Source organism: Opisthocomus hoazin, chromosome 4 (assembly GCF_030867145.1).
Source record: "Opisthocomus hoazin isolate bOpiHoa1 chromosome 4, bOpiHoa1.hap1, whole genome shotgun sequence".
Classification (NCBI taxonomy): domain Eukaryota; kingdom Metazoa; phylum Chordata; class Aves; order Opisthocomiformes; family Opisthocomidae; genus Opisthocomus; species Opisthocomus hoazin.
Window position 1 is genome coordinate 94,861,780 of NC_134417.1, and position 22,803 is coordinate 94,884,582.

A 22,803-nucleotide genomic window follows, 5' to 3' on the forward strand; every position below is an offset into this window, starting at 1 on the left:
AAGTGTGAATTTATTAGCAATAGAATTTATTTAAGCAAGCGATGAAGCAGGCAAAACAGCACTGGGCGGCCGGGGAGTCTCTTGCTCCGCCAACGGTCTGCACCCCACCTCCCCCAGAGTCCCTTTTTATAGTTCAGTAGTTCCGGTTCCACGTAGCACATCCTCGTCTCCTTCTGTGTCTGCGCATGCTGTTGCTAGGGGGTCGCTCTGGTCCCTCTGGTGGTCGTGAGGATGAAGGCCATAGTCTTCCTCCGCGTTGGGGATCAGTTCCTTTCCTTATTTGGTCATGTTGACCCAGCACATAGAAATCCCCGCTTTATTCTTTCGACAATGATTAAGGAAGTAGTTATGCAAGGGTTGCGCATTAACAATACAGCAAATACCAAGGTAAGAGGGAAGGGGGGGGGACCTCCTTCACCTTCCAACCAGTTTGAGAACAAATCTGATATGCTTTGGTTTATTACAACTTCCCCCTCTTTTAATTTGTACTAATTTGTTCTTCAAACTGTGCAACTGTCTCTCGTGCTAAAGAGAGAACTAAGGTTTCTTCCTTGCTGGTTTCTTCTCCCTCCAGGTGCTCGTATTGTCTTTTTAACAGCATCAAATGCGCTGCTTCTAATTTGCCTTTTATTAACCCAATTACTTTATTCAGGATACAGGGCTCAAAGGTTAAAACAAGTATTAACAATATCAAGGGTCCAGCAATGGTTAACAATAGGGTAGTTAACCAGGGGGAATGATTAAACCACGATTCGTACCATCCTTGCTGAGTCTCTCTTTCCCTTTTGCGTTTTTCGAGACCCTCTCTTAGTTTAGCCATGGTATCTTGCACAACTCCAGTGTGATCAGCATAAAAGCAACACTCTTCTCCTAATGCAGCACAGAGCCCCCTCCCGCTGTAAGAAAAGTATATCCATGCCCCTTCTGTTTTGCAGCACAACTTCTGATAGTGAGGTCAGGGACTTTCCTAATGCCGTAATTGACTTTTCTATTCGTTTCAACTCTTCGTCCACAGCGGCTCTTAAGGAGCTAAAACCTTGCTGTTGTTGTATGAGATTCCTGTCCCGGCCCCTACCGCCCCAATACCCAATAAGGTGGCTATTGTGATAGCAGTGATGGGTTCCCTTTTTGTAATGCGGGGTTTTTCCGCATCGCAATGGTCATAGATTATTTTCTCTTCATGATACAAGATTCTCGGGACAATAATAACTTGGATACAATATTCTCTAGAAGCATTAAACACAGCCAGAGATACGCATGGAGTAAGGCCCGTTTCGGAACAGATCCATTGAGCTCCTTCAGAGGGAATAACCCATTTTTCATTGGTTTTCCCCACTGGATGAGACAGAACTACAGAGCTTCCATTTTTGTCCCCACACTTTGCCTATACAGACTCCAGATCCAGAAACATATTGCATGGTTATTTCCTTTTTCCTATCTCTTCAATAACACTGGGGTGGTGCGGTTCGGGTGTCTAAGTTATATGTAGTATTTACCCCTATTGCCTCATAGAAAGAGGGTTTCACATCATAACACAACCAACAGTGTGTAGTTAGATTTGGGTTGGTTTGGTTCAAGGCGTCATAGGTAGCTTGCATTACTTTCCACAGGGGGAGTTCTCCCGTTCTATCGAGGGAGAGTGTTACAGTATTTCTGGTGGTTTTCATGGGGCTAGTAGCTACCTCTGGTCCACTAATAATTGCATTGGGGCCAGCTCCTTGAGGAGGACTTTTTACTTTCTCCTTCCTTATAAATATCAATCCACCTCGATCTGTTCCAGGTTCCCATAACCTTACACCCCAGGTCCTTCCTACAGTCCACCCTAAATCCGAGGGATTTTGTACCGTCAGGCTTACATTCTTGCATTCTCCCACTAAGTTCATGCCTCCAGCATAATCATAGGTTGGATGCCTACACCCTTTTGGACCCCATTCAACCACTAAGTTTTTATCTTTGATTGGCACTTCCCATTCAGTAGCTATGGTTTCACATCCCCAATACGCACAGTAAAAGTGTCTTGGGAGACTACAGTAACCTCTCCCTGGGTTGGAATTTGGACACCAATAAGTACCTTTTAAATTGTTTACTCCCCAGCACTGTTCTCCTACAGCAGGCCTTAATAAGTCACAATTAGTGACACTAAATGTGGGAGCTCCAGGGGTGATACTGGTACGGATAACCTTTGAGTCTTCCATACGGGTTAAAGTCCACTGAAAAGGTTGATGACTAGCACTAGCCCCTGATCTTACAACCATAAACTCACATTCAAAGAATAGCAATATTACCCAAATACGGACTGCTGGTGGGGGCCTTGGGGGAGTCCAAATTTGGAAGGAGGCCAATTCCCTTGTACTTGCGGCTTGGGGCACGGTAGAGTGGTTTAGACTCCTTCCCTCTCTGTCCCTTATAGGGTCACCCTGTGAGGGACTGGTTCCGCATCCCACCTTACATGCGTCTCTGCCTCCTTCGCCTACTCCGGTGCCTGGAGCAGCGAGGTTAGTCATCTTCTCGGCAGCAGCCGCAGTCTTCAGGAATGGGTTTTCCGGACCTCCTGGGACCTGAACAGGTCCACACGCTTTTGTCAGCAGGGCCCTAAGGACAATAAATGAAATCCGGGAAAATGGAGTTCTAGGGTTGTTAGATCCACCGCTGCCCTCTTTAGGTTCCTCTCGAATAGGAGGTGTGATAACAATTTCCCAGTGAACGCTCCCACCCTTGATCCTACCTCAGTTAGTCCCTTCTCCCCTGTGGTTGTTGCCACCAGCAGTCTCCTTTAAATAGTCTTAATACTCCGCTTGGCTTGCTTCCACGCAAACCTGGCAGTATTCCAATTTGTATTTCATTTACAAACTACCCAGCACAAATGTCCAGAAGTGGGACATTTTATACAAGGTATTCCTAAATGTTTCTATTTTTGAGCGTCTTAGGTACTTCTGTTTCTACTTCACAGCATAGAGGGGGGACTTGAGATGTTCCTAGTAACTTATACAGTCCAGCCTCTCCTGTTTGATCAGGTATTTTCCCTTTACTCCAGGGTGCAAAGTGTACTTTCCGTAAAGTACCTGCGGGGGGGGGGGGGTATTTGAAACCACTAGTGTAGATTGTCTCTCACTTCCCTTCTAGGATGGTTCATTCGCTGGTGCCGATCTTTTTCATCCCTATCCGAAGGTCTCTTGGTTCAGATGTTACAATCCAGTTGGTGGGAGTGGATTCCACCGGCCCCTTGACTCGAGATGCATGAGTCCAACCCCGCTTAGCCGTAGAATTGCCGTATCTGTGGTGAGAAGAACAACAAAAGGCCCTTCCCAACGAGGGGTTAATGAGGATTCTCTCCATGTTTTTATCAATACTTGATCTCCCGGCTGAATTTTATGTATAGATATATCTAAGGGAGGTCGTTGTACCACCAGCCCTTTTTTTCTTTTTTCTCAATTCTTGTCTTCCTTTTATTAATTCAATTATATATTCCCTTAGAAGGGTATTTTCTACCTTTGGATCCTCTATTGGGTTTCCGAAATCATATGGCATTTCATACATCATCTCAAATGATGAGATCCCTGTGTCAGTGCGTGGCTGGGTTCGGATATATAGTAAAGCTAATCACAGAATCACAGAATGTTCAGGGTTGGAAGGGACCTCTGTGGGTCATCTAGTCCAACCCCCCTGCTGAAGCAGGGTCACCTACAGCAGGCTGCACAGGACCTTGTCCAGGCGGGTCTTGAATATCTCCAGAGAAGGAGACTCCACAACCTCCCTGGGTTGGTAAACACTTTACCCAATTCATTTTGGTTTTAATCATTAATTTAGTTAAATGCCTTTTTTCATTTCTCCATTCATTCGTTCGATTTCACCAGAGCTTTGTGGATGCCAAGGGGTATGACATTCCTACTTAGTTCTAAAAAGCTCCGGATCCGCTAGGATAAATCCCCCAGGTCCCCGTCAATCCTCCTTGACGTGGGCCTATATTTTTTTCTTTTTTCCTCCTGCTCTGCCTTTCTGGACACCCATTTTTTTTAATGTCCCCTCTGCCTACAACACGCACATTGGTTTCTTTTCAAGGGCCTCTCAGGTCCTTCACTTCTGAATCTTTCACTGTTTTGTAACACCACTACTAACATCTGCTTCTTTTACTCTCTTGTAACGCTGCTAACAACATCTGCTTATCTTTTTTTTTTTCCTCCTCCCTGTTACTAAACACTCTCCAAGCCTCGTCTAGTAAACTTTCCAAATTCCTGCCGCTCTCAGTTTCTGCATTACTTGCTCACTGCCCAATGAATAATGTTCTGGCAGGTCAGATACATGATCCCTCCAGGATCTTTCATTTTATCCAACTTAGTACATCTCTGCCCTATACTACACGCTGAGCAACATCCTTTCAACTTTCTTGTTCTTCTTTCTTATTTTATGCAAAATACAGCCCAAAGGGCTTTAACCAAACTTTTATACTTTAAGTACCGAGTCACAATAACATCAATTGCAACAAAGTATTATAATTCAGGATTCCATTAGGGGGCTATTTTCTTTAATATCTAATTTATACTAAAGCCATCACTGACTACAATACTTTATTAAGGTCTCCTTTTGTCCACACTCCTGCCTGGTGGTCCTCCTATATCTTTCCAGTGAACCAAAATACAGCCTAAAAGGCTCTTTTCCACTGTCTCTCCACTTTGTTTACTTCTTCTAATTAAACCGACAGCACTAATAACTTATCCAAAAGAGAAGGTGCAGAAGTGTACTCACCCCACAGCAAATACACCTAAATTCAAGAAAATTATTTACCTAAAACCCCTGTCTTCCGTTTGACAAAAATAATGTACTTCTAACACTTTGAACACTGAGTGTGAACAAATAGGCAACAGTAGTGACAAAGTGGACAGGAGCTAGTACGAGCTCCACATTGAGGGACCACAGTGCTACTCTGTCTTATGTCCCTTCCCATGTAACAACAAGAACTCTGTAGCTATACTTTTATTGCCTGAATTTCACTGATTATTAATTTTTCCTAAATTTCCTCAAATCGCTTGCTTAAGTCCGCCTGAGCGATCAACCCTGTCCCAGTCAGACTAATTTCCACATTATGTACACTGTCTCTAAATAGTACTTAAACGTTTTTCTCACAAGCAAAACACTTAAAAATCGAGTTACATGAAAAATCCCCCTGTACAGAACACCAGGGGTTAATACCTGATTCAAGTAACCCTGTTTCACAGTCTGCCACACACTTCCTTAGTCTCCGGCGCTTCCTTAGTCTCCGGCTTGCTCTCCTCGCAGAGAACACAAAACCGTGGATCAGAACTCTGCTCTCACTTTGCAGCCAGGCTGCCTCTCACTCGCCCAGTCACTCACCCAGCACTTTTTAACACACAATAACAACACAATAATACACATACATTCTGGGGCTAGCCCGGCACTTCATACAAACATCAAGGCCCCATTTTTAGGTGCTACAATAGTGTTAGATGGTATGATCCTTCACACAACACAGGGCACCAAACTTTCACAGCCTATAACAATAACCATGGCAATACCAAATATAACTCCTGCTTCTGCTTCTTCTTGTCTTTTAAAGGGAATAAATGAGTTCTAGTATCCGATCCTATCCACATACTTGCGTATTCCCTTTCCTCAGGACTGGTTGGTGGTCTCTTATTATTCACCCATATACTTAACTACTGGCACTCGCAGTCCTCAAATGACCCAAAAATGGGCCAAAGTACATGGGGTTTTATGAAAGGCTTCCCTTCCTAGATCTCAATATAATAATGGATCATCTTTTCCTTAGACTTTTCCTTCCTCTTTGGCGAGCTAGTCCAATACTTTATCATCTTTTCTTTAGACTTATTGTTCTTCCTCAGTGAGCTATCCCAATACCTCATCACCAGCTCTAGAGGGCTTCCTGGGGGTATTCCTCCCCCTCCCCATGGGTCCAGAGGGCTTGCTTTTCCCCTGTCCCATCTTCCGAGGTGCCTCCGTACACTCACACACGTTCCCCTTGTTCATGGCCCACGCCCTCGCGGGCAATGGGAACCGCATTATAAGAGGGTCCGCACTCACTTCGCCCAGTGGACTACTAAGTCCGGTGGACGTCTCGGTCAATCGCACCTCAGGAAACCCACCCCAACTGAACAGAAACCTTTTAATAGTACTCACGCGTCCGGGAGTCTTCGTTCGGCTCTTCGTGCACAAAAATTACGGGGTACTGCAGTTTCTTTTGCCTGCTTCCTTAAATTTAGGGTTCGGAAGTACAGGTGTTGGAACAAGGAGTCGTCCACCCAGGGGCCATCCGAAGATGGGATGGGGCACCTCCCCAGGGTGTGGATCCCGAACCAAATTAACCTGTATCCGAGTCATGGCACCAAATTGTTATAGATGCTCGCCTCCCGTGACGAATCCAAATTGAGGAGCCAATTGTTAATTAATCAAGTGTGAATTTATTAGCAATAGAATTTATTTAAGCAAGCAATGAAGCAGGCAAAACAGCACTGGGCGGCCGGGGAGTCTCTTGCTCCGCCAACGGTCCGCACCCCACCTCCCCCAGAGTCCCTTTTTATAGTTCAGTAGTTCCAGTTCCAGGTAGCACATCCTGGTCTCCTTCTGTGTCTGCGCATGCTGTTGCTAGGGGGTCGCTCTGGTCCCTCTGGTGGTCGTGAGGATGAAGGCCATAGTCTTCCTCCGCGTTGGGGATCAGTTCCTTTCCTTATTTGGTCATGTTGACCCAGCACATAGAACAATGATTAAGAAAGTGGTTATGCAAGGGTTGCGCATTAACAATACAGCAAATACCAAGGTAAGAGGGAAGGGAGGGGGGGACACCTCCTTCACCTTCCAACCGGTATGAGAACAAATCTTATATGCTTTGGTTTATTACAGGAGGGGCCTCTCCCGTCACCAGCCGCCCCGGCACAGCAAGGACAGACGGTCCCTGCCAAGCACAGCGTTTTCGTGAGCACAGCGGGCCAGAAGCTCACTCATCTGCCAGCGGCTGCCTTCCCTTCACCCCAAGGCCTTCAAACCTGCTGCCACCAGCACCGACCGCGGGCACGGCCAAAGGCGGCCCCGGGAGCAGCGTGGCCGCATCAGCCCGGGAGCCCGCCCGCCACCGGTGCAGCACGGGAGGTGTAGTCCTGCCGCCCGCCCGGCCCCGCCCGGCCCCGCTCGGCTCGGCTCGGCTGGGGGGCGGCTGCTGCCCAGGACCCACTCGCGGGGATGCGGTTCGCCCCCCACGCCTTGCGGGCTGGAGGAAGGCGGCTGCGGAGCCGTGCGGGCTTTTCACCGCCCGACTGTCCGCACCCCGCTCCCAGGGGCTCGGCAGAAGCCGGCGGCGCCGCGTCCCCACCGCTCCCGCCCCGCTCCCCGCATCTGCCCGCCGGAGCTGCCGCCGTCACCTCCGAGCCCACCTCGGCCCATTCCAAAGAGGCTGCCTCGGGGAGACCCTTTCCTTCCTTCTTCACAGGGGAAAACCAGCTCGCGCGTTTTTGCTTGCACTTGCTGAGCTTTGGCTTCAGCCCGGGCGGCACCAAAGAACCACGCGGCCGCTCGCCCGCTGCTCCCGCGCTGGGCTGGGGAGGGCAAAGGGAGGGAGCAGTAACAGCAACAACAATGACAGAAAAACTATACAAAACGAGCAATAATGCCATTTTCTCACCGTCAGATGCCCAGCTCCCTCCGGAGCAGCGATTCCCTTCCCTGGCCAGCTCCCTCAGCTCTATCGTGGGCATGACGTCACATGGTACCGAATACCCGATTTGCTTGGCTGCTTTGGGCCAGCCCTCCTGGCTGTGTCCCCTCCCAGATGTCTGTGAGAATGAACCCTGTGCCAGCCGAACCCAGGACAGCATCCAGCCCTAATTCTGTACCATCTACATCATGCCCAGGTGTTCTGGGAGTAATGGTTTTACTCTAAAGGAGGGTAGATTTAAACTGGATATGATGAAGAATTTTTTTACATTGAGGGTGGTGAAACACTGGCCCAGGTTGCCCAGAGAGGTAGTGGAGGCCCCATCCCTGGAAACATTCCAGGCCAGGTTGGACGGAGCTCTGAGCAACCTGATCCAGTTAAAGATGTCCCTGCTCACTGCAGGGGCCTTCTGCTAGATGACTTCCAAAGGTTCCTTCCTACCCAAAGTGTTCTATGATTCTATGATCTTGCACTTTCAATAAATCACCACCACTTCTCCTGCCTTTGAGAGACAGAGAGAGAGACATAGATACCCACCCAGAGAGATCATCCCTTAGTGTATGGGCGAGCCCTCTAAACTGTCTGTTGAGTTCATGTAGTCCGTGACTTGTGGAGTTCAGGATCCTGCGTGGAGGAAGCAGGGCGATAAGTAGGATCAAAACCTTGGACTTCAGGAGGGCTAACTTTGGCCTCTTCAAGGAGCTACTGGCAGAAATCCCGTGGGCCAGGGCTCTCAAAGGCAGGGGGGTCCAAGAGTGCTGGTCGCTGTTTAAACGTCACTTCCTCCACGCTCAGGAGCGGTGCATCCCCCTGAGAAAGAAATCTAGCAAAGAGGCAGGAGACCTGCATGGTTGAACAAGGAGCTTCTAGCGGAGCTCAGGTGGAAGAGAGGTACATGGAATGTGGAAAGAGGGGCAGGCCACTTGGGAAGAACACAGGAATGTGGTCAGAGCTTGCCAAGGCCCACCTGGAACTGAAGCTGGCAAGGGCTGCCAAAAACAACAAGAAGGGCTCTTCAACTACATCAGTAGCGAAAGGAAGGCTAGGGAAAATGTGGGGCCACTGCTGAATGAGGTGGGTGTCCTGGTGATGAAGGATGCAGAGAAGGCAGAGCTGCTGAATGCCTTCTTTGTTTCAGTCTTCAGTGCCAACGCAGGCCCTCAGGAATCCCGTGCCCCAGAGGTAAAAGAAGAAGCCCACAGAGAGGATGACTTTCACTTGGTCGAGGAGGACTGCGTGATGGATCACTTAAGCAATCTGGACACCCACAAATCCATGAGCCCCAATGGAATGCACCACGAGTGCTGAGGGAGCTGGCGGATGTCATTGCTGAGCCACTCTCCATCATCTTTGAGAGGTCCTGGAGGACAGGAGAGGTGCCCGAGGACTGGAGAAAGGCCAATGTCACTCCAATCTTCAAAAAGGGCAAGAAGGAGGACCCAGGAAACTACAGGCTGGTAAGCCTCACCTCCATCCCGGGAAAGGTGATGGAGCAGCTCATCCTGGAGGTCCTCATCGAGCAAGTGGAGGAAAAGAAGGTTATCAGGAGTAGTCAGCATGGATTCATCAAGGGGAGACCATGCCTGACCAATGTGATAGCTTTCTACGATGGCATGACTGGCTGGGTAGATGAGGGGAGAGCCGTGATGTTGTCTACCTGGGCTTCAGCAAGGCTTTCGACACTGTCTCCCACAGCATCCTCCTAGGGAAGCTCAGGAAGTGTGGGCTAGAAGAGTGGTCGGTGAGGTGGATAAGGAACTGGCTGAACGGCAGAACTCAGACGGCTGTCGTCAGTGGCGCTGAGTCTAGTCGGAGGCCGGTAACTAGTGGTGTCACCCAGGTCTTGTTTAACTTCTTCATCAATGACCTGGATGAAGAGTTAGAGCGTACCCTCATCAAGTTTGCTGATGACACAGAACTGGGAGGTGTGGTAGGTACACTGGCAGGCTGTGCTGCCATCCAGCGAGACCTGGACAGGCTGGAGAGTTGGGCAGAGAAGAACCTGATGAGGTTCAACGAGGGCAAATGCAGCGTCCTGCACCTGGGGAGGAACAACCCCATGCACCAGTACAGGCTTGGGGCGGACCTGCTGGAGAGCAGCTCTGTGGAGAGGGACCTGGGTGTCCTGGTGGACGATAGGTTGACCATGAGCCAGCAGTGTGCCCTGGCTGCCAAGAAAGCCAATGGGATCCTGGGATGCATTAGGAGGAGTGTGGCCAGCAGGACGAGGGAGGTTCTCCTTCCCCTCTACACTGCCCTAGGGAGACCCCATCTGGAGTACTGTGTCCAGTGCTGGGCTCCCCACTTCAAGAAAGATGAGGAGCTACTAGAGAGAGTCCAGCGGAGGGCTATGAGGATGATGAGGGGACTGGAGCATCTCTTCTAGGAGGAAACGCTGAGGGAGCTGGGCTTGTTCAGCCTGAAGAAGAGAAGGCTGCGAGGGGACCTAATAAATGCTTATAAATATCTGCAGGGTGGGGGTCAGGAGGATGGGGCCAAGCTCTTTTCAGTGGTGCCCAGCGACAGGACAAACGGAAACGGGCACAAACTGAAGCAGAGGAAGTTCCGTCTGAACATGAGGAAGAACTTCTTCCCTCTGAGGGTGACGGAGCCCTGGAACAGGCTGCCCAGGGAGGTTGTGGAGTCTCCTTCTCTGGAGATATTCAAGCCCCGCCTGGCTGCGGTCCTGTGCAGCCTGCTGTAGGTGACCCTGCTTGGGCACGGGGTTGCACTAGATGACCCACAGAGGGCCCTTCCATCCCTGAACATTCTGTGATTCTGTGCTTCTGTGACTTTGGGCTCCACCTGTCATAACAGTCCTTCAGGGCAGGAGAGATGGTGAGTGCTGTTGAATGGTCACATGCTGCATCTGGAGCTCGTGGCTCAAGTATCTGTCATGGCCCATGCCCACAGTCTGTGGTTTGAAGATGTCAATCTCAAGGAAGTTGTTGGGCACTGTTATGTTTGGGCTGCAGCTGCCAAGAAAAGCACCACGCGACCACCCCTTCCCCCGCCGGGGTGCGGAGGAGAATGGAAAGAAACAGGCAGAAACTGGTGGGTCGGGATAAGGGCAGTTATACAGAACAGCAAACAAAGGGAACAGTAACAACAGCGATAAAGATAAGGAGAAAACACAACACAAACCGCACAACCCAGAGAGCTGCTCTCCCGGACGGGACCGATGCCCTTCCTCTCAAGCCGCGAGGGTGTTCCCACCGCCCTGCTCCCCCTCACCGGAACCCAGCATGAGGGCACACAGTATGAAACACCCTGCTCTGTTTGGCCAGATGGGGTCAGCCCGCCCAGCTGTGCCCCTTCCTGGATTCCAGTGAAAATTAACCCTGTCCTGGCCAAACCCAGGACAGGCACCAGTTGCTGAAGCCAAGTCTGATTCTATCAGCGCTGCACTTTGCTTGGTTTCATCAAAGTTGATCCCTCATTAATCTGGACTATTTTACTGTAAGACCTTTGATATGACATACAGCAACTGTGGTAGTGATCACACACGCCGGCAGGCGTAATTAGCAATTAGAATCATAGAATCATAGAACCATAGAATGTCTCCAGTTGGAAGGACTAACTAAAATTAAACCACATGGCTAAGACAGTCTTCCAGATGCTCCTTGAACTCTGACAGGCTTGGTGCCATGACCACTTCTCTGGGTAGCCTGTTTCAGTGACCAGCCGCCCTCTCAGTGAAGAACCTTTTCCTAAAGTCCAGTCTGAACTTCTCCTGATGCAACTTCATTCCCTTTCCTTGTGTCCTAGCACTGGTCACCAGAGAGTGTAAGCAGTGATGAGGTCACCGCTCAGGCTTCTCTTCTCCAAGCTAAACAAACCTCAAAAGCTGAACGATGCTGAATTGACATCATAGAGTTAAAATGATTGGCTATTCTCACCCAAAATCACATCCCCTTGAGGTACACATTGGAATTCCCCATCCTTCCACATCACGAGGTCCTATGCAGCCTGCTCTGGGTGACCCTGCTTCGGCAGGGAGTTGGACTGGGTGATCCCCAGAGGTCCCTTCCAACCCCTGCGATTCTCTGATTCTGTGATTCTGTGATCACCCACCAAAGGCACCCAGGTCCTTGAGCAAAAGCGATCCCACCAATGGGTTGGCCTTTGCCCGTGGCAGGACTAACTCACACTGGCTGCCCTAACATGTTCTTCAGGTGCGCTATGGGGACTTCATCCCCTGGTACAGGACCTGGAAGTTTGGACTGGGCAGGGCCAGCTCGATTGGCAGATCCCCTGGGGTTAATGAACCAGGTGGCCTTTGCTAAATGCATATCCCAGTGTTGGAAGTTCCCACCACCCATTGCTCTCAGAGTAGTTTTTAGCAGTCCATTGCATCGTTGGATTTTGCTGGAGGCTGGTGCATGATGGGGGATGTGATACACCCACCCGATGCCATGCTCTTTGGCCTGGGTGTCCATGAGGTTGTTTTGGAAATGAGTCCCGATTTCTGACTCATTTCTTTCTGGGGTGCAATGTCTCCACAGGACTTGCTTTTCAAGGCCCAGAATGGTGTTCCAGGTGGTGGCATGGGACACAGGATAGGTTTCCAGCCATCCGGTGATTGCTTCCACCACTGTGAGCACATGGCACTTGCCCTGGCAGGTTTGTAGGAGTGTGATAGAATCAACCTGCCAGGCGTCCCCAGATTTATATTTCAGCCATCATCCTCCATATCACTGAGGCTTTGCCTGCTTGGCTTTCTTGATTGCAGTGCACGTTTCGCATTCACGGATGACCTGTGTGATAGCGTCCATGGTCAAGTCCAGCCCTTGGTCACAAGCCCATCTACATGTTGCATTTCTTCCTTGATGGCCTGAGGTGCCACGGGCCCACCGAGCTATGAATAATTCACCTTTATGTTGCCCGTCCAGATCCACCTGAGCCACTTCAATCTTAGCAGCCTGATCCACCTGCTCATTGTTTTGATGTTCCTACAGAGGCTCAACTCTTGTTGACGTGGGCATCCATGTGATGCACTTTTACAGCCAGCTTCTCTAGCTGGGCAGCAATGTCTTGCCGCAATGGGGAAGCCCGGATGGGTTTGCCTCTGTGCTGCCAGTTGCTCTGCTCCCATTGCTGTAGCTACCCCCGCAGGATTTTGCCCATGCTACCCCATACACCCCACCTCCCATAACTATCCAGCCTCGGGGCAGATCTCCAGATGATATTGTTGAAAAGCTTGCTAACCTTAGGTAAAACTGAAACTCTATTCCAAACAGATAATAATAGAAGTAGTTTTACTACACAAGGACGTTCAAGATATGGAAAATCTAGTGTAATAAGAAAGTGTCATCTTAAGCGTTTAAAGAGTTTCATGGAGTCTGACAAGTGACAAGCAGGGGGGAAGCCCTCCTGTTGAGTCACGAGGTCCAGAGTGGATGCCCTTGCTTTCTAAAGTCTGCTCAGAGAGAGGAGCCTTGGTTCAACTGCATCCAGTCCCAGTTCAAGACTTGGTCAACAGTTTACACGGAAGGGGTTAGGTATGTGGCCACTTACTGGAGTCAATGTTTGCCTGTCAGAACCCTCCCAGGGACTTTCACTGAGACAGTTTCGCAATGTTGAAACAATAGGTAATTTATTCAAGTGACAGATATCACAGATATGGGATTGCCATTGGTAACTGCGCAGTCTACAAAAATTGAGCTCATCTTATTAGTTCAGTGCTGTAGTTAATAACATTTTCCTGTGGATACATCTGACAAAGTCAGAGGTGTGACTCTGTTACGGTCCGGGAAGACCCGAGCTGTAGAGATTCGTTGTTATTCCCAGAATGAGATTACGACACAAATGAGGTCAAATACCACCAATCAAACATGTTTATTGATCACTTGTTCAAATGAAGGCATGAGGAAACAGGGACAGGAGAGTGGAAAAGACAGGAAAGAAAGAAACCTAGCAAGCAGTCCGGATAGAGTCACAAGAGATAGTCACCACCATGGATCCAGCAGCGTCCATTGGTCCGTAGTTCCTGTGTGTGTCTTTAAACAAACCAAACCCCATACATTATTAAGCTGTTTTCGAGTGAGGGGGTCTCCCCCTACTTTTCCCAATGTTTCTCCATACATCCTAGGAGAGACTGTCTCAAAATTCCCCACCCCACCCCCCCACCACCCCCGCTTAGGGAAGACTCTGCACTGATACTTAAGAAAGTATAAACCTCAGCCCCAGTGAATCAGAGTCCAAATACAACAGTCCCAAGTCAAAAACTAGAAATAATCAATACCTGCAGAATGTACCAATCATACGTTGGTTTTGTGTTTGCTTTTTTTTTTCTTTTTTTTTCATTTAAATGCTTCATTTGTCTCCGGTTGTTTGTCTCACAGGAGAGCTACTTTGCTGTCCCTCCATTTTACTTTACTGATTTTAGACTTCTGTTAGCTTTCTACAGATTGTCTTAACAATTTTAACTTGTCATCCCCTTCTGTCCTGCTCTGCCCACGTTCCACCAATGTCATAATTAATATTCTGGTTGCAGATAAGAGAATTTACGAGAAAAAGAGGATCCAGGTGAAATGCGCAGTTTTACAAGTTGTTTTGGTTTTCTTTTCCCCACCTCCACTTTACAACTCTATTGCTTTTAACTCACATTCACACTCCATTGTCGGTTATAGGATGCCTGATGGTTATGTTAACAAGCCAGTATCCCAGATATCCCATATCCGAGTTCAATACCAACAAAGCCCTATTGCCAGAAGTACAACTTAAGCAGGTTTCCTAAGCGTACCAATACCAATATTACGTTATTACAGAAGTGCAAAGCTTAACCCATGCTTGTACCAAAGTACCAAAACGTATACCCTCGGGCACTAGTAGCCTGGTATACAGCGATCAGCGTAGGACCTCTCCTATGACTTACAAGAACTCTCCAAATGAGCGGTCTCAGATTCCAAAGCAGGGAAGGGAAGGGAACGGAAGGCAAGGCAAGGCAAGGCAAGGCAAGGCAAGGCAAGGCAAGGCAAGGCAAGGCAAGGCAAGGCAAGGCAAGGGAAGGCAAGGCAAGGGAAGGGAAGGGAAGGGAAGGCAAGGCAAGGCAAGGCAAGGCAAGGCAAGGCAAGGCAAGGCAAGGCAAGGCAAGGCAAGGCAAAACAAAAATTAAAGAATACCTCTACTCGTTTAGATGGTCCTTGTGTCACTGAAAATCCGGGAATAAAACCTCGTAACACCAATGTAGTGTTAAAAGGCAGGCATTCTTTATTGCAGCGCTGGATGCACGGGGGATAATTCCACCCAACGTACATACCCCATACCTTTTCCGTATAGTTTATATAGATCAAAATATACATATTCATCTGATTACATAAGCTCTTCCTTTCATAGTCAAATCAGTCTATTTCCATACACTCCTCGCAGTTGCGCTTGCGCAGTGCCTCCTAGTGGTGGTCGTCGGGGGTCTCAAGATGAAGGCTCATCCTCTTCATCACCGTTTCTGCGCAAGCTCAGTCCTCTTCTGGCTCTTGTCCCTGCGGCACGGGTCGTCTTGACCAGTTCTAGGCACCTGCTAGTTTTAATTAAAACTAACTTCTTTGGGGGGAGATGTATGACTTTTTGCTTCAGTTAATTTGCACAATAGATAGGTACCACAAATGCACCTGCAACTATTAGGTAACGCTATTTCTGTTAAAAATCCCCCTCCACCATTATTGTTTAACATTAATGATTACCTAGAGACTAGACCCTCTCTTCCCAGACCTAATGTCCAGGTGGGTAGGGCTGTACCAGGAACATAATAGCAGCATTGTTCGTGCTTTATGGTTAGCTGATTCCATCGCCTTGGTTACACTTGTCTGCTCCCACAGTGATCCAAGCGAGGCGAGAAGTCCCTCCGGGAAATCCCGGGGGTACCCTAGGAAGTCCTGTTCTCAGTGGGTCCTGCGGCCGAACAGAGTGGGTCCTACTTGGGGTGCCAGAAAAGATGTCCTGAAAAGCCGGAGTTGAAGACTCACTAGTTGGCAGACTATTAAGCAGGTATTATTTATTTTGGCGCCGGGCACATGGGGGATCTCTCCTCCAGACGTGTGCCCGGAAGAGACACAGTTACTAGGTTTTTATGCTATGTTAATATACATATTCATTACAGCATGACTGGCATGCTGTCATAGATAGCTACAGACTCTTTAGGAAAGACAGACCAACAAGGAGAGGTGGGAGAGTTGCTCTATATGTGAGGGAGCAACTGGAATGCATTGAGCTCGGCCTGGGGGCAAATGAGGAACAAGTTGAAAGCTTGTGGGTTAGAATTAAGGGACAGGCTCAAAAGGGTGACATTACGGTGGGTGTGTACTACAGGCCACCTGACCAGGAGGAGGAGGTTGATGAGGCCTTCTACAGGCAGCTGCAAGCAGCCTCACAGTCACAGGCCCTGGTTCTCATGGGGGACTTCAACCGCCCTGACATCAGCTGGGAAGACCATACAGCTAGGCAGGCGCAATCCAGGAGGCTCCTACAGAGCATTGATGATAACTTTCTGATGCAAGTGGTGGAGGAACCAACAAGGAAAGGCGCGCTGCTGGACCTTGTGTTAACAAACAAGGAGGGACTGGTGGAGGATGTGAAGGTCAGAGGTAGACTCGGCTGCAGTGACCATGAAATGGTTGAGTTCAGGATCCTGCGTGGAGGAAGCAGGGCGATGAGCAGGATCAAAACCCTGGACCTCAGGAGGGCTGACTTTGCCCTCTTCAAGGAGCTACTGGGAGGAATCCCATGGGCCAGGGCTCTCGAAGGCAGGGGGGTCCATGAGTGCTGGTTGCTCTTTAAACGACACTTCTTCCATGCACAGGAGCAATGCATCCCCCTGAGAAAGAAATCTAGCAAAGGAGGCAGGAGACCTGCATGGTTAAACAAGGAGCTTCTAGCGGAGATCAGGCAGAAGAGAAAGGTCCATGGAATGTGGAAAGAGGGTCAGGCCATTTGGGAAGAGTACAGAAACGTGGTGAGAGCATGCAAGGGATGCGACGAGGAAGACCAAGGCTCACCTGGAATTGAAGCTGGCAAGGGATGTCAAAAACAACAAGAAGGGCTTCTTCAACTACATCAGCAGCAAAAGGAAGGCTAGGGACAACGTGGGGCCGCTGCTGAATGAGGCGGGTGTCCTGGTGACGGAGGATGCGGAGAAGGCAGAGCTAATGAATGCCTTCTTTGCTTCAGTCTTCAGTGCTAAGACTGGCCCTCAGGAATCCCAGGCCCCGGAGGTAAGAGAAGAAGCCTACAAAGAGGACGACTTTCCCTTGGTCGAGGAGGACTGTGTGAGGGATCGCTTAAGTGATCTGGATGTCCACAAATCCATGGGCCCCAATGGAATGCACCCACGAGTGCTGAGGGAGCTGGCGGATGTCATTGCTGAGCCACTCTCCATCATCTTTGAGAGGTCCTGGAGGACAGGAGAGGTGCCCGAGGACTGGAGAAAGGCCAATGTCAATCCAGTCTTCAAAAAGGGCAAGAAGGAGGACCCAGGGAACTACAGGCCGGTCAGCCTCACCTCCATCCCGGGAAAGGTGATGGAGCAGCTTATCCTGGAGGCCATCATGAAGCAAGTGGAAGAAAAGAAGGTTATCAGGAGTAGTCAGCATGGATTCACCAAGGGGAAATCATGCCTGACCAATCTGATAGCTTTCTACAATGACATGACTGGCTGGGTAGATGAGGGGAGAGCCGTGGACGTTGTCTACCTAGACTTCAGCAAGGCTTTCGACACAGTCTCCCATGATATCCTCCTAGGGAAGCTGAGGAAGTGTGGGCTGGATGAGTGGTCGGTGAAGTGGATAGAGAACTGGCTGAATGGCCGAGCTCAGAGGGTTGTCATCAGCGGCGCTGAGTCTAGTTGGAGGCTGGTAACAAGTGGTGTCCCCCAGGGGTCAGTACTGGGCCCAGTCTTGTTTAACTTCTTCATCAATGACCTGGATGAAGAGTTAGAATGTACCCTCATCAAGTTTGCTGACGACACCAAACTGGGAGGTGTGGTAGATACACCAGAAGGCTGTGCTGCCATTCAGCGTGACCTGGATAGGCTGGAAAGCTGGGCAGAGAGGAACCTGATGAGGTTCAACAAAGGCAAATGCAGGGTCCTGCACCTGGGGAGGAACAACCTCATGCACCAGTACAGGCTTGGGGTGGACCTGCTGGAGAGCAGCTCTGCGGAGAGGGACCTGGGCGTCCTGGTGGACGACAGGTTAACCATGAGCCAGCAGTGTGCCCTGGCTGCCAAGAAAGCCAATGGCATCCTGGGGTGCATCAAGAAGAGTGTGGCCAGCAAGACGAGGGAAGTTCTCCTTCCCCTTTACACTGCCCTAGTGAGGCCTCATCTAGAGTACTGTGTCCAGTTCTGGGCTCCCCAGTTCAAGAAAGATGAAGAGCTACTGGAGAGAGTCCAGCGGAGGGCTACGAGGATGATGAGGGCACTGTAACATCTCCCCTACGAGGAGAGGTTGAGGGAACTGGACTTGTTCAGCCTGAAGAAGAGAAGGCTGAGAGGGGACCTTATAAATGCTTACAAATATCTGAAGGGTGGGTGTCAGGAGGATGGGGCCAAGCTCTTTTCAGTGGTGCCCAGTGACAGGACAAGGGGCAATGGGCACAAACTGAAGCAGAGGAAGTTCCGTCTGAACATGAGGAAGAACTTCTTCCCTCTGAGGGTGACGGAGCCCTGGCCCAGGCTGCCCAGGGAGGTTGTGGAGTCTCCTTCTCTGGAGATATTCAAGCCCCGCCTGGACAAGGTCCTTGTGCAGCTTGCTGTAGGTGACCCTGCTTCGGCAGGGGGGTTGGACTAGATGACCCACAGAGGTCCCTTCCAACCCCTACTATTCTGTGATTCTGTGATTTCCAAGAAATGCTTATCACAGTAATGGTTTTTCTGAGAACTCATTAGTATGTGTTAATGTCCTTCAGTCTTTGGGGGTCTTGAGATCATCTTGCAGTCTCCTGATCTCTGTAGTTTGCATACTTGTTCTTCCAAGGCCTAAAGGGATTATTCAGGAGTCTCTTATCTTAAAACCCTCCCAATTATTCACAAAGAACCAAGACTTGTTTTGGTTGTGCAATGATTCTGACCACTTGAAGTGATAACATCCCCTACATGTTACATTTGCTACATTCACAGGTACCAATACTATCTTGCAATTAATGGTATTTTGTAAAAGGGAATGTAAATGAGATGAAATGACATATGTAGATCTGTGTTTCACACTGCGAAAGCAACTAGAGTGGTAGAAACAATGTGAGATACATCCACAAAATTCTATGGTAATGGCTTTGAAAGGGAAAAATCTGATGAGGACTTGAAAAAGTGCTATTCTACTTGTAGTATTGGCAAAACGTGCTTAAAATACAGACCTGAAGAGGACGATACTAAATTAATGGTTGCGCTCCGTCAGAGATAGGGAAATGATCAAAAGGATGGAAATTTGGAAGCTGATGATCCTTCTGCTCCTCTTACGGAAGGGGAACTAGAGGGATTTAGCCCCATTACAGGAAGCACACGGAGAAGGAGGGGGGGGGGGGCGGCTGGATCAGCTCCCCTCCAAGCCCCTCTCTGAGAAGCAGTAGGGAATTGATGCCATGAAAAGCCGGAGCTGAAGACTCAATAGTTGGAAGACTATTAAGCAGGTATTCTTTATTGCGGCGCCGGGCACACGGGGGATCTCTCCTCCAAACGTGCGCACCAAACACCCTGTCATTTCAGGTTAAATACAATCACAATACACATATTCATTATATTTCCGAGAAATGTTTAGCATATTCGTGACTTTTCCAAGAACAAATTAGCATATGTTAATATCTTTCACGCATGTCTCTTAGTGTCCTCGGGTGGTCTTTGGGGGTCTCAAGATGAAGGCTTATACTCCTCATCAAGTGTCCGCTGGTTGACCTTTGTTTCTGCGCAGACTCAGTTCTAACATTACGTATACCGTGTCCTTCCAGGTTGTTTTGCTCCAGTCTTGTTGCCCTCTTGGTGCCTCTTTATCTCTGTAGCTTGGTACATCTGCCCTCCCAAGGCTGAGCTGTCTCTGGTAGAATTATTTAGGAGCCTCTCTATCTTAGAGCTTTCCTGCCTTCTCAAAACAGCAAGTCAAGTTTGTCTAAGTAGTGTTATTGAGGAGCCTCTTTATCTTAAAGCTTTCTTGTCTTCTCAGAACAGCAACGATCTAGTTTGGTTTAATTACAATCACTCTGGTAAGTGGAAATTTTACATTTACAGGTATCAGAATAATGGTCCAGTAGTAGTAAGAGTCCCTTTCTCAATAATTAATTTAAGATCATGGAAAGAGGCTGCAGGCACCTATGGGGAGGATACCAAAAGTGTAGCCAAGGTAATTGAAACTATAATTACCTACTTATTCAGTATCGAACACATGTAAGGGGAAATATCATCATAAATCAGTAGATACTGTTGGTGCGACAGGGCAAAAAGAAAATTGTCCTTTCTTAGAGCTGTTAAAATTTAATTTGGGAGAACAGTGGGTAACTCACCTGTTTCTGTATGTGTCTGAATGTCCGTTGCCTTTGTTAGAACGAGATCTATTAAGCATATTAGATGCACAAATAACTTTTGAAGATGGAGACATTAACTACTGATACCAGAATCAAAAGCCATAAAGGCAAGAGTGTTTATGTTACAGGATTCCTTTAAGGAGGAACAGATCCCAGAAGAAGTGAAAAATGCAGTAACTCCCTTTGGTTTGGGCAAGTGGAGTTCCGAGATGATCTAATTTAACAGAACCGGTAAAAGTGGCTTTGAAACCTGGAGCCAAGAAGGTAAGACCAAAACAATATCCTATTCAGTGAGAGGCTCGAGAATGATTGGAGGGGTTAATAACAAATTTTTTAGAATGTGGGCTTTTGGTAGAATGTGAATCAGAATATAATACTCCTATATTGCCAGTAAGGAAATCCAGAGGCAAGGAATATCGATTAGTCCAGGATTTAAGGGCTACAAACCAGATAGTCCAAGATATACACCCAGTAGTGGCCAATCCATACACTTTATCAACTTCTTTGAAAGAGGAACATAAATAGCTTACTGTACTTGATTTAAAGGATGCCTTCTTTTGCATACCTCTGGACATAAAAAGCCAAAGCATCTTTGCTTTTGAATGGGAGAATTGGAAGTATGGAAAAAACAGAACCAAGGAAGAGGTATATTGTTACAGTATGTGGATGACATTCTGATAGCAACAGAAAGTAAAGAAAAATGTTTTAAAATTAGTATCAGTTTATTGAATTTTCTGGGCCAAGGAAGATACAGAGTTTCCAGAATAAGGCCCAGATAGAAAAAAAGCAGTGATTTATTTGGGATTTGAGATCTCAAGGACAAAGACAATTAGGAAACAAAAGGAAAAAAAACACATTTGTCAAATTCCTGAATGTAACAGCCTGAAGGAGCCGAGAGCTTTTCTGGGGATGACTGGATGGTGTCGACTCTGGATTCTGAACTATGGATTATATGTGAAGCCACCATATGGAGCTCTAAGAGAATACAAAGACTGGTATTTGACTTAGACACCTGAATGTCAAAAATCATTCAAAGAATGTAAAAAGGCATTAATGATAGGTAAAAACATGCACTACACCACAGCAGGGGGGAATGGTCCTACCTGGCATCTTTGGCAGAAACCACCAGGGCAGACTCGAGGTCGACCCCTCAGGTTTTGGAGATGGGGATGTAGAGGATCCAAGGCCAGCTACACTCCAACTGAAAAAGAGATATTGGCAGCATATGAAGGGGGTCGAGCTGCTTCAGAAGTGCTTGGCACTGAAGCACAGCTTCTCTTCGCACCATGACTGTTGATGAAGTCAAAACGTCCACGTGCTGTAGCAGGGGATAAAGTCCCCGCAGTGCACCTGAAGAATATGTTAGGGCAGCCAGTCTGGGTTAGTCCTGCCACGGGCAAAGGCCAACCCAGCTGTGGGATAGCTTTTTCTCAAGGACCTGGGTGCTTTTGGTGGGTGATGCGGCAGGATGGGGAAGTCCGGTGTGTACCTCAAAGGAATGTGATTCTGGGTGAGAATAGCCAGTAATTTAAACTGTATGATGTTAATTGCGATAGAATACTGCATGTTGTCACTTCTATAAGTTGCTGTATGTTATATCAATAGTATTCCAGCAAGAACTATCCAGATTAATGAAGCATGAACTTTGACAAAATTGAGCAGAGCAGCGCTGATAGAATCAGATCTGGCTTCAGCAACTGGTGCTCAGCAACCTCCTCAGGATTGATATCTTCAGCATTCCACAGACCGTGGGCATGGGCCAAATCAGATACACCTGTTGTGAGCTCCAGATGCAGCATGTGACCGCCCCACAGCACCCACCATCTCTCCTGCCCTGAAGGACTGTTATGATGTAGATGGTACAGAATAATCATGGAATCATAGAATCATAGCTTGGCAAAGTCCTCTAAGATCACCGAATCCATCCATCCACCCAACACCACCATGTCTTCTAAACCATATCCTGAAGTGCCACATCTACATGTTTTTTAAACACCTCCAGGGATGGGGACTCAACCACCTCCCTGGGCAGCCTGGGCCAAGGCCTGACCACTCCCTGGGAAATGGTCCTCAGGGACAGGGGAGCAGAACAGAGCTGGCAGGTCTTGAAGGATGTATTCCACAGAGCGCAAGAGCTCTCAATCCCCAAGTGTCAGAAGTCGGGCAGAGAAGGGAAAAGACAGGCATGGCTCAGACAGGAGATGCTGGTCAAACTAAGGAAGAAGAGGGAACTGCACAGGCAGTGGAAGCAGGGACTGGCTTCCTGGGAAGAGTATAGGGAAGCTGCCCGGTTGTGTAGGGATGGGGATCAGGAAGACCAAGGCACAGATGGAGCTGAACTTGGCAAGGGATGCGAAAAAGGGATGCGAAAAATAACAAGAAGGGCTTCTACAGGTATGTCAGCCGGAAAAAGATGGTCAGACAAAGCGTACTCCCGCTCATGAGCGAGACCGGCAAACTGGCAACAGCAGATGAGGAGAAAGCTGAGGTACTCAACAATTTTTTGCCTTAGTCTTCACTGGCAACCTCTCTCCTCACCCCTCCCGAGTCGATGGATGGCATGAAGGTGACCAGGAGGGTAAAATCCGTCCAGCTGTAAGTGAAGACCAGGTTCGGGA